This window comes from Notamacropus eugenii, chromosome 4 (genome assembly GCF_028372415.1).
Source record: "Notamacropus eugenii isolate mMacEug1 chromosome 4, mMacEug1.pri_v2, whole genome shotgun sequence".
Taxonomy (NCBI): Eukaryota; Metazoa; Chordata; class Mammalia; order Diprotodontia; family Macropodidae; genus Notamacropus; species Notamacropus eugenii.
In genome coordinates, this window is record NC_092875.1 from 477,633,711 (window position 1) to 477,651,408 (window position 17,698).

Below are 17,698 nucleotides of genomic sequence, written 5' to 3' on the forward strand. Positions count from 1 at the left end.
CTGCTCAGGCTGATTATTCTTGAGCTGAAGTCATAATCCTCCACATCTAAGACCACTGGCAGCAGAACATCTGGAATTATGACTTCTGCTGAAACAGGGAAAAGAGTAAGACGTGTCAATCATAATCTTGTAAAAATTGCAACTAATCTCAATAATGTAGGGGTGGAAAGGGTAGGGAGGGGAGGTGGGGCAAAAAGATACAAGAAACATTTAAAAATAGAATGCATTGTCTGATAGGATGACATTTGAAGAATAAGTGAAGTCATATCATATCAAGAAGTGACGAGTTTTCTTGACACACTCAAATACTACTACAACCAACATCAAAGAAAAATACCAATTATTTTGCTGCAGTGAAAACTAGGCATTGCTTGAATACTTCTCCAAAGGAGTGGTCCATCAGAGCTTGAAAATGTTTTCAGATTTGCCAGTGACACAAAGCTAGGAAGGAAGGTTAACACATTGGATGGAAGAGTCAGAATGCAAAAAGGAGTCACTAGAGATGAATATAAAGTCTTATACTTGGGTTAGGGACAGCTCGATGGTACAATGAATAAGGTGAATCAGGAAGACTCATCATCCCGAGTTTAAATATGACCTCAGGCACTTACTAGCTGTGTGATCCTAGGCAGACAACTCCAGTATTTTTTGCCATGAAAGAGTGAAACACAACTGAAAAACAACTGAACAACAAAATACCTGGGTTGAAAAAATTAGCTTCTCAAGCACAAGTTGGATATGGCATGGCTAGATGACCAACATGATTAAAGTCTGAGAGATCACATCATATAAAGAACTGATCAGGAAACAGGATATTTAGCCTGCAAATAAAATTTGGAAGAGGATTCTATTCCTAGGCATACATCCCAAAGAGGTCAGTGACAAAAAGAAAGGTTTCCAGAGTACCATGATAATTTATAACAGCACTTTTTTGGGGGGATTAAAGAATTGGAAGCCAAGTATATACCCACTATCAGTCAAAAATCATTTTATTAAGTGCTCACTATAACATGCCAGGTGCTGCATATAATGTTGAGGATACAAAGAATTAAACCAACCACAGCAACAACCCAGCCTTGACCCTCAAGAAGCTCACTGTCTAATACAGGAGACAATATACTAACAATGTATATAAAAGATATATACAGTGTAAGGGAAGCTAGGTGGTACCCTGGACAGAGCACTGGGCTTGGAATCAGGGAGACTCATCTTGCTGAGTTGGAATCAGACCTCAGACCCTTTGTAGCTATGTGACCCTAAGCAAGTCAGTTAATCCCTCATTCACCTCAGTTTCCTCATCTGTCAAATGAGCTGGGGAAGGAAATGGCAAACCCTTCCAGCATCTCTGCCAAGAAAACCCTAAATTGGGGCCACTAAGAGTTGGACATGACCAAAACAACTCAACCACAAAACAAAATACAGTTTAAAGATAAGTGAAGTAAACAGAATGAGGAACACATATAAACAATGATGACAATCATGTAAATGGAAAGACGAACAACAAAACAATCATGATCAAATGCTTCAAAAGTATGAGCAAGCTTGGTCCCAAAGCAGAGATAGGACAGCATGCACTAGACTTTAGCAATACATTAGTGAGTTCTGCAAAATCTTTTTTCTCCTGCTTTTTTCCTTTATTATCAGGGATAGTTCTCTCTGGGAATGGGAAGGGAGAAAAATATGGAAGTGTAGGTTATGTTTAGATAATTTAAAACTTATTAAAAATGAAAAAAAATAATACTGGAAGGAGAATCTGATAAATGCCTTCAAATATTTGAAGGATTGATATGTTACCAGACGACGGTTTGTTCCACTTGACCCAAGAAAACGGAAATATGAAAAATAGGAACTATCCAAAGATGGAGGGCATTGACTTAGGAAGCAGAACTTTCCTCTTCATTCGACATCTTTAAGCAAAGATTGGATGATCTCTCAGGTCATTGACAGCATCCTGGTTCAAGTAGATTTGGAAGCAGGTGATCCCTGAGATCCTCTGTGAGATTTTGCGAGGGATTATTCAATCGACTAAGCAACAAACACATATTGAACACCTACAAAGATTAAATGTTAACCAAGAAGTACAGGGGGAGATAAAGAGATAAATAAGGCCCGAGACCCACAACTTACTTGGGAACACAACTAGGAAATAGGGATGAGTCAGAGAGCAAGAGAAAGTGAGAGAGAGCTGTATAACATAAGCAAACAAGCGTCAAGTGATACTACAAGGGCTAGAAGGAATGTACTTCCTCCCCACCTGTGCCTCTTAGAAATCCGTGCTTCCTTCCAGACATAATTCAAGAGCCACTTCATAATTAAGTCTTTCTTGACCTACCCCTCCCCCAAACTCCTACAGTAATCCTTCCCAAAATGAGCTCCAGTGCACAGGCATGCGGCATGCGCGCACGCACGCACACACACACACACATACACACACACACACACACACACATTTTGTATATTCTTATGCACATCTCTCTTTCAAGAAAGTGAAAGTTCCATGAACTCAGGGACTGTCCTGGCACATAGTAGGCTCTTAAGCATTCCTGCTTGCTGATTGAGTTCAAAGGAAGGAGGGAAAAATCACTGTGCTATGGGGCTGTCGACAAAGGAAGTGAGACTAGAATGAGTCCTTAAAGGTGAGGATTCAGACGATTCATGAGAAGAACAAGACACTAACATATGAAGATAGGTTAAAGTAACTAAGTTTCATTTGGAGAAGATATAGGCAGAGAGACAGACAGACAGACAAACAAGAGAGAGAGACAGAGACACAGAGAGAGACAAAGACAGGGAGGGAAAGAGAAGTATTTTTAAAGCTGTCAACTGGTAAAGGGGTTAAATGTATATTCTATTTGTCAAAGGACAGGAGGAGGCAATGCTAGCAGTTTCAGAGAGATTTCAGTTTAATGGAATTAAAAACTTCCTAATCATACCATTTTATTCCAAAGTTTTGGGTTTTTTTTTTCAGTCCACCAAAGAAAATCTGCAAGTATTTTCAAACATGATTTAAGAAGAATTTTTAAAGGATTCTATCCTCCTTCCTTATATCTATAATTTATGGATGAGTCCTTTTATTCCCCCACCCACCAAAAGAAGCACAGTTCAACTCCTTACTCCCACATAGGTACCAGGAAAAATAGAATTAATATTATCTGTAGCTCATTTTCTCCCTTAATAATATTTTTTTCCAATTGCATGTAAAGATAGTTTTCAACATTCATTTTTGTAAAATTTTGAGTTCCAAATTTTTCTCTCTCCCTTCCTCCCCTCCCTTCTTCCCCCTCTCCAAGACAGCTACCAACCTAATATAGGTTATACATGTACAATTATATTAAACATATTTCCACATTTCTCATGTTGTGAAAGAAGAATCAGAAAAAAAGGGAAAAACCACAAGAAAGAAAAAAAGTGTATGTGGTGATCTGCATTCAGACTCCATAGTTCTTTCTCTGGGCATGGACAGCATTTTCCATTATGCAAATTGCCTTAGATCATTGCATTGTTAAGAAGACATAAGTCTATCAAAGTTGATTACTGCACAATGTTGCTGGCCCTGTGAACAATATTCTCTTGGTTCTGCTCACTTCAGTCAGCATCAGTTCATGTAAATCTTTCCAGGTTTTTTTCCAAAATCTGTCTCTTCATCATTTCTTATGGAACAGTAGCATTACCTAACATTCATATACCAAAACTTGTTCAGCCACTCCCCAATGGATAGGCATCCCTTCAATTTCTAATTCTTTGCCATCACAAAAAGCACTACTATAAATATTTTTGTATCTGTGGGTCCTTTTCCCTTTGTTAGACCTCTTTGGGATAAAGACCTAATAGTGGTACTGCTGAATCAAAGGATATGCACAGTTTTATGGCCCTTTGGGTATAGCTCCAAATTGCTCTCCAGAATGGTTGGATCATTCACAACACCACTATCGTTGCATTAGTGTTCCATTTTTCAGACATCTTCTCCAACATTTATCCTTTTCCTTTTTTATCATATTAGCCAATCTGATAGATGTGAGATGGTACCTCAGAGTTGTTTTAATTTGTGTTTCTTTAATCAATAAGGATTTAAAGCATTTTTTCATATGACTTTAGATAACTTTAATTTCTTCATCTGAAAACTGCCTGTTCATATCCTTTGACCAATTCTCAGCTGGAGAATGACTTGCATTCTTATAAAATTTGACTCAGTTCTCTATATATTTTAAAAATGAGATCTTTATCAGAAATACTGGCTGTAAAAATTGTTTCCCAGCTTCCTGCTTTCTATCTAATCTTGATTACATTGGTTTTGTCTGTGCAGAACTTTTTAAATTTAATGTAATCAAAATAATCCATTTTGCATTTCATAAGGTTCTCTATCTCTTGTTTGGTTATAAATTCTTCCCCTTTCTATACATCTAATAGGCAAACTATTCCTTGCTCTCCTAATTTGCTTATGGTATTATTCCTCATGTCTAAATCATGTACCCATTTCAATCTAATCTTGGTATAGGGCAGGAGTGGGGAATGTATGGCCTCAAGGCCACATGTGGCCCTCTAGGTCATCAAGTGTGGCCCCTTGACTGAATCCAAACTTCAAGGAACAAATTCCCTTACTAAAAGGATGTGAGAGAGAGAGAAGGATAGACTGAACCCAAGGACCTAGAAGGTGACACGTGGCCACAAGGCTGCAAGTTCCCCACCCCTGCTATAGGGTGTCAGATGTTGATCTATGCCTAATTTCTTTGCCATATTATTTTCCAGTTTTCCTAGCAGGTTTTGTCAAATAGTGAGTTTTTTATTCCAGGAATTAGAGTCTTTGGGTTTATCAAACAGTAGATTACTATATTCCAGGTTCTAGGTCCTTGGGTGTGACCTTTTGACTGAGTCCAGATTTTAGAGTACAAATTCTTTTATTAAGGGGATTTGTTCCATGAAATTTGGATTCAGTCAAAGGGCCACCCTTGAGGACCTAGAGGGTCACATGTGGCCTTGAGGCCACAGGTTCCCCACCCCTGCTATAGTCATTGACTACTGTCTTGTGTACCTAACCTATTCAACTGATCCACCATTCTATTTCTTATCCATTCTGTAACATAGGTTTAGATCTGGTATGGCTAGGTCACCTTCCTTTGCATTTTTTTCAATTAATTCCCTTGATTTTCTTGAACTTTTGTTCTTCCAGATGAATTTTATTATTATCTGTTGCAGCTCTATAAAATAATTTTTGGTATTTTGATTGGTATGGCACTGAATAAGTAAATTAATTTAGGTAGAATTGTCATTTTTATTCTATTAGCTAAGCCTACCCATGAGCAACTAATGTTTTTCCAATTATTTATATCTGACTTTATTTGAGTGAAAAGCATTTTGTAATTGTGGTTCATATAGTTCCTGGGTTTGTCTTGGCAGGTAAATTCCAAAATATTTTATATTGTCTATAATTATTTTAAATGAAATTTCTTCCATCTCTTGCTGCTGGGCTTTGTTGATAATGTATGGAAATGCTGAAGATTTATGTATTTATTGTACATCCCGCAACTTTGCTAAAGTTGTTAATTGTTTTCAGTAGTTTTTTAGTTAATTTTCTAGGGTCCTCTAAGTATACTATCATATCATATCTCCAAAGAGTGATAGTTTTGTTCCCTCATTGGCTATTTAATTCCTTCAATTTCTTTTTCTTCTCTTATTGCTAAAGCTAACATTTCTAGAATAATATTGAATAATAGTGATGATAATGAGCATCCTTGTTTCACCCCTGCTCTTACTGGGAATGCTTCTAGATTATCCCCATTACATATGATGCTTACCAATGATTTTAGATAGATACTACTTATCATTTTAAGGAAAACTCCATTTCTTCCTATGCTCTCTAGTGTTTTTAATAGGAATGGGTGTTGTATTTTGTCAAAAGCTTTTTCTGTATTTATAGAGATAATCATATGATTTCTGTCAGTATTGTTATTGATATGGTCAATTATGTTGATAGCTTTCCTAATATTGCATTCCACCTGATCATAATATATTATCCTGGTGATAAATTGATGCAATCTCTTTGCTAGTATTTTATTTAAAACTTTTGCCTCAATATTCATTAGAGAAATTGGTCTAAAATTTTCTCTCTCTGTTGTGGCTCTTCCCAGTTTAGGTAGCAGTACCATATTTGCATCATAAAAAGAATTTGTTAGGACTCCTTCTTTGCCTATTTTTCCAAATGATTTATATAGTATTGGAAGTAACTGTTCTTTATATATTGGTAGAATTCATTTGTAAATCCATCTAGAGATTTTTTTCTTAGGGAGTTCATTGATGGCTTGTTCAATTTCTTTTCCGATAATGGGGTTTGTAGCTCACTTTATATTCATATTTTATTACATGGTTTTATATTTCAACACCCTCCAGACCACTGGCCCTGATTCAAGATCCCTCCCACTGTCAACCCAACACACCATGGTCCAAGGAAGCAGCCCTGTGGAGATGTAATCTATCAACATCTTCTGAAGTCTCTACCTCCTCAATAGCCGAAGGTACTGAAGACCCAGAAAAAAAAGTTCTGACTAAAGTCCTTAGTATTGTCAGATGCTTCAGCCTCAGAAATGAATAGTCTGTACCAGTGGAAATGACACTTAAGGTGCATTGCCATCTGCCTTGCCACTGGTCCCCAAGCACTGCTGAGCCTTTCCATCTGAATTGCAGCTAAACCTTCCTAAATATGTGGTCTCTCCTAACAGAATGGGAACTCCTTGAGAGTATGGAACGTTTTGCTTTTCTATTCATATCCCCTATTTCTTGCATAGAACTTGGCACATAGTAAGTGCTTACATTTTTCTTATTCATTCATTGATGGGACATGATAAGATGCAGTATTACAGTACTACACCAGTGTAACAACCCACACAACATCCTTGGGATGGGGTCTTAATCAAATTTTTAATCCTTCCCTCATACACACATTACATAAATATATGCATGTTGTAAGGAATTTAGGTTAAGTCTTATATTTAAAATAATTAAATGCTTGTATAGTAATCCAAGAGGAAAAATTATACTTTTTTAAAGGCATAAACATATACAGAGGAGAATTTATAATTTTCTTCAAATTTGCTATTTTCTTCAAAGAGATATGCACAGCTCACAGAGAGTGTTCTCTCTCTCTCTAAGATCAAAGACTAGCATTGGAAAGAACCTCACTAACCACCTAATCCACCCTTTTCATGTGACAGATGAGGAAACTGAGGTCCAAGAAGGTTAAGGGACTTCCCCAAGGACATACAGCTAACAAATATGAGATGCAACATTTGAACCCAGGTTCTCTGTTTCCCTAACCATTGTTTCTCTCCACTGTTATTGTTCTGCCTTCCTGTTAGTAAATTGATCACTTTAAAACATTTGTCTATGCACACATCATTTCTGATGCACTAAAATTAGGGCACTTTCCTAGTGACAGAATCAAGAGGCATCTTGAAAGAGATATCTACATATCATCTTTCAGGCAAGGGGAATTCAAGATGCAGCATCTTTCTAAGAAGGAAGGTTGCCAAGAGTACTGAGAGATTTACATCTAATTCACATTGTACCACTGAGAAAAATTAATATTCTTATTTCATTTCATTCTGCTAAACCACTTTGGCATACTCAGGAGCCTACTATATAGATACATACACACATTTGTACCTGTATGTATATGCAAGAGTGATGTATCTACTTGACGAAGGGGTTATAAGCAGCGTTAACAGAATTCTACAGTCTCCTGTAGGCATTGATATTACAACATGAATTTTTATGAGTTTTCAGGGAGAAAAATATTTCTACAGAAAGGTTGATAAGACCTGACAGCCCCAAGTAAGTGAAATACATGTACCCTCAGGCACTCCTCTGCTCAAGTCTTTACTTTGGCAGTGTTAAGGCCACAATTCAGCTTGTGAGACACCCTGTTCTCTTTGGGTCTCCAGGGTTCAAGAGCATGAACTAAAAAAAAAAAAAAAAAAAAAGCAAAACAACTCAAAATCTAAAATGATCAACCATATTTTCTCATGTAAAAGTCACCCTTACCTGATGGCCATATTCGTATTTGAGGGCTCAAAGGACTAGAAAAAGCAGACATGACTATGAAATGAAGGGCATTTATTCTCTTTGAATCTCCTATTCTCTCTACTCTTTCACTGTCTATTTAGCCTACGCTACAAAATAGTTTAAAATTGTTATTCTTAAGTAAGTGAATATGGTATTTTATTAATAAAAATGTTTAAATTAAAAGTTAAAATAGAGGAAGCTTGGAATATTCAATATTGAGCTAGCTTAGGAGACAGGCAGACCCACCTCTGAAATGCACTGTGTGACCCTAATTTTTCAATGTTCTGGGCAACTTCACAAGACTTCAAGTTACAGAAAAGGTGAAAACCTGCATTAGTGAGAGAGTTATTTGGTAGTCCTTTATAGCAGTGAAATCACAGGCCCAGTCCTTATCCCTATCTTACTAATTTCTTAAAGTTGCATACAAATATTATACTGATTTCGAAAAAGGATAACATCAAGAGAGTTTATCAGAAATAAGTAAGTTAGTAAAGGGTCTCTCCTCCACTAAACATATATTGTCAAAGTTAAAGAGTTGTTTGTTTTTTAAAAGTGATTTCAAGACTATTTACTAAAGGAAATGGAAGGCAGTGTTGATAATAGGAAAGGTTTCCTGGTGGTTATTTATCTATTTAAGGACACACACATACACACACATGATTGTGGCCAACATCATAAGAGGTATCAGCTTGGAGATCTAAAAGCCCAGGCCTAGAGAAGCTTTCAGTTCCATAAGATGCTCAGTTCACCCTGTGTCAGTTCATACAGGTCATCCCAGGTTTCTCTGAAACTGTTCATGTTCTTAATGATAAAATATTTCATTACATTCATATACTACAAATTTTTCAGCCATTCCTCGACTGATTGGCACTATTTTAATTTCCAGTTCTTCACAATTACACAACAAACTTGCTATATTTTAATGCATCTGGGTCCTTCTCTTTTCTCTTATTTTTTGGAGACTATAGGCCTAATAGTGTTAATTGCTTGGGCAAAGGGCATATACATTTTAATGGTTTAAGGGAAACCTGATTCCAAGCTGCTGTTCAAAAAGACTAGTATTAACCCATAGTTCCAACAGTGCACTAATATGCTTGTTTTCCCACAGTCCCTCCAATGTTTGTCCATGTCTTGGTGTTTTTTGGTCGTCTTTGCCAGTCCAAGTGAGCACCTTTGTTTTATCAATGATGAAACTAAAGCCCAAAGTCACACAAATAGCAAATAACAGATCTAGAATTCATTCTCTATCTTCTGACCCCAAGATTAGCATTTCATCATGATGTCTCCTGAAATATCAGCCTCAACAGGTATGACTCAGCCATCAAAATGTGTAACATGCTTGTTTTTCTAAGCTGCTAACTCTAAAATACAATGTTGACCTACATTTGGTAACTGGCCTGTAACCATTGCCAAAATGTAGTGGTCAAGTGGCTAAACTTAATGGTTGACACCTCCTCCCCAACCTATGACCCTCCCTCATAGTCCCAAGAGTTCCTGAATTCTGCAACACAACAGAAATAGTAACATAGTCAAGCAGAGGCATCAAACATGTGGTCCACAATGCTCCTGAATATGGCCCAAAGAAGAATAAAATGTATTTACTCTCAGATTTTTAAGGACAGCTAGGCGATGCAGCAGAGAGTATGCCTGAGTCAAGAAGACCCCTCTTCCTGAGTTCAAATCTGGCCTCAGACACTTGCTATCTGTGTGACCCTGGACAACTCATTTAACCCCGTTTGCCTCAGTTTCCTCATCTACAAAATGAACTGGAGAAGGAAGTGGCAAACCACTCCAGTATCTTTGCCAAGAAAACACAAATAGGGTCACAAAGTCAGTTGGACACAACTAGAAAGCAACTGAACAACAAAACTTGACTTTAATGTGCTAATATTTTGAAAGAAAGAAAGAAAACCACACGTTTATATATTTCTTTTCTAAGTCATTATATGACCTGCAGGAATCCTTATGTACCCTATTCTTAATGGCCCCTGCTTTCTCTCTGAGTTTGACACCACTGCAATAGAAAATCTACTGTCTGTTCTCTCCCAACAGGAGAATGTAGAGTCCCATAATTGCCGTAGATAAGAAAACACTTGGGAGGGGACGTATTCATGATTGTCATATGGGCAAGAGAAGAGACACCATGTACAGCTCTTCCAAGGATATATTTTAAATCAGTGAATACAATGGATGGGGAGGTTGACTTTGGTTTAATATTTTAAATAGTAATATTTTAAAGCTGCCCAATGAGTCACAATGGTATGGTGGTCAAGGAGAAAGGTTAGAAGACTACTTGTCAATCTTGTCATACAGGTAGGTAGAAAGTTAGACCACGTGTCCTCTAAGGTTCATTCCAACCCTCAAATTCCATGACTGGCCTTCGGCACTACAACATGGCACCCATCCAACACATTTTTTCCAAGACCTAATCTAAAGTACAAAGAAATATCAGGCTGGAAACTCCATGTCCTCAACATAGAGGCTCCCCAACCAAGCAGCCTGCTGATAAGGTCCAGCATGCCAACACCTCACCCCAGCAATCTAAAGTCTTTGTGAAGCAAGGGCATAGCTTTCTATTACTTAATTCATTAAACAGACTATCTCCAATCTCTAAAAAGAGCAAGTCAATGTTAAGGAGATAGAGGTAAGGTTGATTGCATAACTGTTGACTACAGAGGTCAAAAGTTCAGAGTTAACATGAACATGAAAAAAAGCAGAAATAAAGGCAGGAGGGATTATAGGTTTAGAACTAGAAGGGACCTTGAAAGTCTAATTCAACCCTCTTTACAGATGAGAAAACTGAGACCTGGTGCAATTAAGAGACTTTGCCCAATGTCACATAAGGTCTTTGGAATGCTGATGAGATTTGGGAAAATATTCATAATTTTGATGGATAAAGATTATTCAGCAGAATTTTAAGGGGAGTGGATAAGAAGGGGGCAAAGGTCACTTAGGGGTTTACTATTGGGGTAGTTGTTAATAAGTATAATAGGCAAAAGAAGTGTGAGCCACACATTTTCATGCTATTTGTTCAATACTCTTTATGTTTATATGTAAAGAGAGCATGAAGCCCTTTTCTTCTTCTTGCTGCCAGTCCCAGATTTATGAAAATCTCACCTCTCAAGGCTTGGATCAATGTCCACCTTGACAAGTTTCCTCTTCATGATGATAATCCCTCTCCCTCCTCTAAGCTCCTGGAACATGGGTCAGTGCACTTGGTCTGGCTAGAGCTACGATAATAATCCACAGGCTGATCTCTCCTGGAGAGCAGAGACCGCTTTTCCTCTACCTTTGTATTGTCCAAGGAACGTTACACAGCCAAGGAGGCTATAAACACCTGTTGAATGTATGAATCTTTTTTTTTATGCTTCCACACCTCTAAAAGGCAGGTGAGTTCTGCAGAGAAATATTTAAAGTTCCATGCTTCATCTTCCCTGGACTGAAACCCCCTTCCTCGGGGGCTATAACTTGCCCGAAGGTTCAGTATGGTAGCTGAAGGTTATCTTGGACCTCACAGGTCTGGGAGCTACAAGGTCTCAGACTCACAAAACAAAAGAGGTCAAAAATTCAGCCAGGCTGGTTATAAATGACACTAAAATAAATCGAGAGAGCTCATGGGGGTTACAAATTCACCCTGGCCTTTTACAGAAAATTATAATTTCCAAAGACCTGAAGATTTTGACATGCAATGAATTTTTTTGTTTTAAAGGTAAAAAGTATGCTGTTATGAAAAAAAAAAAATCACCAGTCGGGTTGACACTGAACCAGAATCTTCAGCACCCTAAACAATGGACCACTCTGTACTCGGCAACAAAACCATTTCTGAGTCACTGAGTGACCCAAAAGAAAGAGCCCTCCCAAGGCAAAGGACAAGATTGAATTATTTCCCAAAGAAATTATTCCCCAGAAGCTGGCCTGCTCTGTCATATATCACCTCCACCTCTGTAACCAGAAAGAGAATACTTGATTCACTAAGACAACCCAAAATCCTTGGCGCTAAATGACTTTTCATCATGGAAGGCAAGTCCCAAAATAACAATGAATTATAATGCAAGCCTTATAAAAGAAACTTTCAATCTCAGCTATAGGGTTATGACACCATAAACAAACAGGTAATGAGGAAAATATGACACCTGTAACATATTACCCAGGTTGTTTACGCAGTGTAGGAATGTTGGCCCACAAAGAATTATACATAAACACATTATATGGAAAAACTGACCTTTCAATTACTAGTCCTTCTAAAAATAAGTCATTGGGCTTTTTTTTAAGACAACACTAAAAGCTTTTTTAAAAATGTAACCATAGCTACAGAATAGCTGGCAGATAAAACATGGTGTGAAATAAGGTTTGCAGACAGTTATAGCCCAAGAAATCGAATGATTTTAGGTAAGAAAACCATCAGTCCTAGAATAAGGCACAGTGGGGCACGCACTGAATTTGAACTTGGAAGGCCTGAGCTTGAGTTCAGATTGTTCCCTAACGTGAGCCTCAGTTTTCTAATCTACAATAATATAGGGACAATAATATTGTATTATCTACTTGACAGGACTTAGTAAGATTGTGGAATAATAGATATCATAAACAAATGAGGTAAAATAATAATACTACTGGCGAACATTTATATAGAAAGCACTTACTAAGTGCTAAGTGCTTTACAACTACTATCTCATTTGATCCTCAACAATCCTGCGAGGTAGCTGGTATCATCCACATTTTATAGATGAGGAAACAGGCAAACAGGGTTAAGTGAATTGCCCACAACCACACAACTAGTGTCTTTGAAAACATAAAATCATCTTAATATGTGTCCACCATCCAACATGAGAGAAACTAAAACTTTTCATACCTCCTTAAAGACATTCCAACAGCACACAACCCCATGCTGGTTACTCCTTGCTTTCTGGGGCCCTTGCTTCTCATTCTTCGGTATTGTATATCTTTGGGCAGCTAGGCGGTACAGTGGATATTCAGTGATGATTCATGAAGTTTGAGGGGATGACCTTTATCCTGGAGAAGGCAAGAAACCTCTGACCCACGTTGTGTGATCATAGACAAACTACTGGTGCTTGTTGGTGCCATGGAAGAGCGCTAGGCCTGGAGTCAGGAAGATGCATCTTCCTGAATTCAAATCTGCCCTCAGACACTTAACTGCGTTTGCCTCGGTTTCTTCATCTGTAAAATGAGTGGGAGAAGAAAATGGCAAACCCCTCAGAGAATCTTTGCCAAGAAAATACAAAATGGGGTTGTGAAGAGTTGGACACAATGAAAGCAACCAAGACAACCACAAAAATGTCTTTCATTGAAGCATAATGCACTTACATTTTCCCTTCCTAGATTAGGTCAGAACATTTTTTTTTTTTTTTTTTTACAGATTTTGCATCCTGTCCCTTCTCCTCATTCTTGTTTTGCCCTCTCCCTCCTCTCCAAGTCCAAGCCTCTGCAATTCATTGCAAGCAACAGGTGCTCTATCAAAAGTTAACATAAGGAAAGCCATGTATGGATCTGGGGAGGAGGGGGTACAGGAGGACAGGGAAAGGGAGGGGAAGCAAGGGGAAAGAAGGGAGAAGGGAAAGGGAAGAAGGAAAAGGGAAAGGGAGAAAAAAAGTTGCCAACTTCCAAGGGCAGAATTGCTTCTAGGCATTGCTGACAACAACCGTCTCTCTTCACCCACCTTGGAGACTCTGGGCACATCTTCCATGACCTCAAAATTAGAACAGAAAATTCTATCCTCCAATCTAACAATCAAAGCAAGAGTCAATGAGCTAAACTCCCAGATCTGGGAGCATCTGGCTGAAAAGGCAGGGCCTGCCAGATGTGAATCCTTGGCTGGAGAGCCCCAGGACATAACAAAGACATGAAAGATTTGGTTTTTGGCTTTTTTGTTGATTTTTTTTTAAATCAAAACCTAGAAGGTGATAGGTTGGGCCCAGTGGGCTGGCTAAACCTGAAGGAGCCTTCCTGGTGCTCCTTATGAACCAGTACTCCAGGTTGCACTGGCATATGATTAAATTCCCAGGCCTATGATTAATAAGTACACTTTTGGGAGGAAAAAATAAAAACTCTGGAGTTATGCTTCAATCCCCAAAGAGGTCTAAAGCATGGATTGCTCTGAACTCAGTTCAAAATCCCGTTCTGGGTCATAAATGACCAGAAAAAAAGAACTTCCCAAAGTAATTTTTAAAGTCATCATTCCAAAACTGTTACTAGAGATGGATGTTAATTCTCCCTTCAGGAACAGCCTTTCTCACTTCAAATCTGCACCCCTCCCCCACAAAAAAAGGTCCTTAAGATCTAGTGTGTTCATCCTCAGTTTCCCTGGACTGCCCAGGTCTATATTCCTAGCATCTCTTAACACTAAGCCCATTTTGCACAGGGTACTGTGCAAGATGTCATCATTCTCTAGGTTCTTGTAGTCATTTCTCTGGTTTCCTTTTTTGGCTACCCTCCCCAAATTTAGACAGATAAAAAGAAAAAATGGGGAGTAATTATTGAAAGAAAATGAAGAAGAAGGAATGGGTTAATTAAGTACTTACTACGTGTCAGGCAATGTGCTAAACGTTTTTCTAATATGATTTCATTTGAGACTCATAACAATCCTATGAAGCAGGTGTTGTTATTATGCCCATTTTATGGACAAAGGTTAAGCAGCTACTTGGGTGGTGAAGTGAATAGATGGCCCAACCCAAAACCTGAGTTCAAATCCGGCCTCAGACACCTTTAGTCATGGAAACCTGGGCAAGTCACTTAAACCTGCTTGCCTCAGTTTCTTCCTCTGTCAAATGAGGCAGAGAAGGAAATGGCATACTTTCAGTATCTCTGCCAAGAAAACCCAAAATGGGATCATTAAGAGTTAGACATGACTGAAAGGACTGAATACCAACAAAAGAGGTTGTGACTTGTTCAAGGTCACACAGCTTTTACCCAGGTGTCACTCCTAGCTGTTTAAAGGAAACATTCAATTATCTCAGTCTCTAGCCCCACACTATAAACAATATTAAGAGTAAACAGGTTGGTTTGGAAAACAACAATGATGTAATGGGAATGTAAGATGCTACAAATTCATGCTCAAGTGTAATCCATAGATCATGGCTCTCAGCTGAAGGGAACTTTGGTCTTACCCCACATCACAAGTAGAGAATAGGCAAGCTAGAATTTGAACTCAGCCCACATGGTACAGTGTGTACTCGATGTCTGTAGTCATAAGGGCATAGATTTATGCCCCATTTCTTACACTTTCTACCTGTGACCTCTCAGTCATTTAACCTCCCTAGGCCTCAGTTTTCTCATCTATAAAATAAAAGCACTGATCTAGAACATCTCTGGAGTCTCTTCTTCCATGTATCCTTATGATCCCATGTTTCTTCTAATGACAATCCTATTATGCACCACTGCCATGGTTTCCCAGAGAGCTAATGATACCAACAGTAATTTCCTGCCTGACCAAACCAAAACTACACCCTTTCAGGTACTGTACAAATTATTCTGATCTATTAAGAATTTAGTACAAAACTTCAAATTCTATTCATCTACATACCTACACTACACATTAGAAAAAAAAATAACATATTCTTCACAGTTTTCAGTACATGCCCAGAAGGGAAGAAGCATATAATTAAATCAATGCCCTCAGATGTTTTCTGAGTGTCAAAGTAAATTTCTAAGAACCACAGGAAATTGTATTTAACAGCTCAAGACAGTGCCCATCTGACTGCAGATTCTTCACTGGTATCAAGTGTTCTTTCTTCTCCATTACTTAGCAAGACTTGCACCTTTCATTATGATAACATAACATGTGGCAAACTTGCATTTATCACTTTTTCTAATTAGGCATGAAGGGAGGGAGAGGGAATAACCACAGGTAGTGTTAAAAGCATCCTAACAACCTGGTAGCTAGATCTTGTCTATCACCTGCTTATGTCACTAGATAAGCTTATTTTTTGATGGTGCCGTCCCCTTCACCCTTCCAAGTTCCAATGACCAATCATATTTAAGGAAAGGCAATAGGAAAATGGAGAGGGGTGGGTATATTTTTAGTGCTAACAGGATGTAAAGGCTTTTATGTGCAGTGAAGAAAGAACAGGTGGCACTTCCCATAGAGCACCACATTTGTGTATTTGATGTTATAAATAATACATCTGTCCCCCTTATTCCCCAAAGTCTCTCCAGTGCAAGTTCAAGAAAGAAAGAATTCTGTTACCATCTACATTTTAAGAGTCTATTTCACAATGAAATGAAGCAATTGAGTAATTGTTGAAAGTCTCATCTACATCAGACTATCAATATACCATTTGTGATATTTTCTAAAGAAAGAAATGCAACAGAGCCTTACTAATTGTGACCAGTGATGCGAAGAAAATGTGAATGTTCAAGCAAATACAATTAAAAAGTCAAGAGTACTGCATGGCCAAGTGTTTTTCCCTGGGTGGTTTTGACAAGTGTCTTTTAGTGTTTTAATTAGTTATATCAATGGCACATTAGTAAAAAGCATTGTGGCACATTTTCTAAAGTGGCCAATTTCTACAAGGGCTGTTGCTGAATCTTTCCACTCCCCACTTCTCCACTGACTGTACCACTATGGTTCAAAATGGGTTGGTCACATTTCTAGAACTATAGACTGGGTCAGAAGGAACCTTAGAGACAGATACTTCAAAAATTTACTGAAGGCAAGAACTCTCTTTTACAAAAAAAAAAAAAAAAAAAAAGTTTGGAGCTCGGTGTGTGAAGCACAGACCAGCCCAGCATGAGGAATGCAGCTCAGTCCAGTGAGTGGAGCACAGCCCAGCACAGAGCACAGTCCAGCAGGGACAGGACCTGGAACGGGTTTCAGGGAGCCACCCAGCAGCAGTTCCCAGACTGCTCAACCCACAAATGCTACAGACAGCTTCAAAGGTCAGTGGAAGGGCTCCTTCACCCAGGAGAGGGGAGTGTGGTCTGGATCATCAGCAGCAGCCACTGCAGCAGCAGCTTCCATTTTTGGAGCCCTCCACCTGGAGACCTGGGGAATTGAGCAGCTGATCCAAATCTCAGCCCTGAGTGGCAGCCTTGGGAGACCTCCACCTAAAGCCCCAGTGTAATTGAGCCACTGATCTGAATCACAACCCCAAGGTTGGCCCTGGGGTGAAGAGGAACTCTGGTGTGGTGGAGCTAGAGGTGGTTGTGGTGAGAGAATTCTAATTTCAGATTCTGGGCAGAAAAGTTATTGGTTGCCCCCAGAGCAGTGTGCAGGCCAAGGGAGGAGTAAACTCCTCTCCCCCTTGATTGTGCAACCTTGGAGGAACTGAGAACTTCCAGATCCCCAGAGTATACCCTCCTCTTGACAGAGGACTCAAAAGTCAAGTAACTGATTGAGAAAATGTCCAAAAAAAGAAGAAATAAGACTATAGAAAGTTACTTTCTTGGTGAAAAGATATTTTCTTCCATTCTTTTGGATGAGGAAGAACAATGCTTACCATCAGAAGAAGTCAAGACCTCCACATCCAAAACCTCCAAAATAAATATGCAATGATCTAAGGCCATGGAAGAGCTCAAAAAGGATTTTGAAAATCAAGTAAGAGAGGTAGAGGAAAAATTGGAAAGAGAAATGAGAGCAATGCAAGAAAATCATGAAAAGTGAGTCAACAGTTTCTTGAAGGAGACCCAA

At 38.6% G+C, this 17,698-nt stretch overlaps 1 protein-coding gene across 5 annotated transcripts in view; it reads right to left on the reverse strand.

Moving 5' to 3' along the window:
• The window catches only part of MAST4 (microtubule associated serine/threonine kinase family member 4), an 816,735-nt gene that overhangs the window by 764,986 nt on the left and 34,051 nt on the right, over positions 1 to 17,698 (reverse strand). The window contains exon 1 of one of the 5 annotated variants that reach the window (XM_072606466.1): positions 1 to 17,698. This exon is cut by the window's right edge and continues 10,911 nt beyond it. The exons of the other annotated variants lie outside the window; for them this stretch is intronic. The gene's annotated coding sequence lies outside the window, so the exon portion shown is untranslated. 5 annotated transcript variants of the gene reach the window in all.